Genomic DNA, 754 nt, shown 5'->3' with positions numbered 1-754 from the left:
CCCTGACTTCAGTACCCACGAGGCTTGCCACCCTGACTTCACCAAGGACACCCCGACTTCACCCAGGGCACGCCGACTTCATCCAGGACACCCCGACTTCAGCACCCACCAGGCCCCCCCGAGGGTTGTGGCCCCTTGGGAAACATGTGGGCACAGGATCCTTCCTGAGGCGCCCCAGACTCCCCACCCCGCTCACCCAGCCTCACGCCGTCCCCAAAGCCCCTCCATCCGGGAGACTCACCCCCTTCCCTCCGCCTACCTCTCCCCACCGGGCCCCACCCTGCAAGCACTGAGTCCATATCCTGTCCCTGGGGGCCTGGAAGGTGGGTCCCCCACCCAGGAAGGACCCAGAGCTGCTCCCCAGGTCACAGGGCAGCCAGAGGAGGCCTGAGGGGCACCCAGAGGTGAGCCATGGTGAGCAGCCTCACTGGCAGGAGGAGGCAGATGGGAGACACGGTCAGTCAGCATCAGCCAGGCCCTCTGTGTGGAGGTCAAGGCAGGTCCCCGAGAGCAGAAGGCGGGCTCTGGAGGGAGGGTCCTCCCAGGGCTCACCTCTCCTGCTCACAGGACCGATGGAAGAGCTGAACAAACTTGAGGGGGAAATTCATCAGGTTTGTCCGGAGCCTGAGCATCACCTGTGACCACGTTGCCTTCCTGCCCAAACCCTGCCCCAGGAGGCCGAGGTAGGCGGGGTGGGGGCCCAGGAGCCCCAGGGGGCTGAGGCGCTCGGGTGGGGTGGGGTCCTTTGGGGAGG

This window comes from Bison bison, unplaced genomic scaffold (assembly GCF_000754665.1).
Source record: "Bison bison bison isolate TAMUID 2011002044 unplaced genomic scaffold, Bison_UMD1.0 scf7180017861717, whole genome shotgun sequence".
Taxonomy (NCBI): Eukaryota; Metazoa; Chordata; class Mammalia; order Artiodactyla; family Bovidae; genus Bison; species Bison bison.
This window is presented reverse-complemented; position numbering follows the sequence as displayed.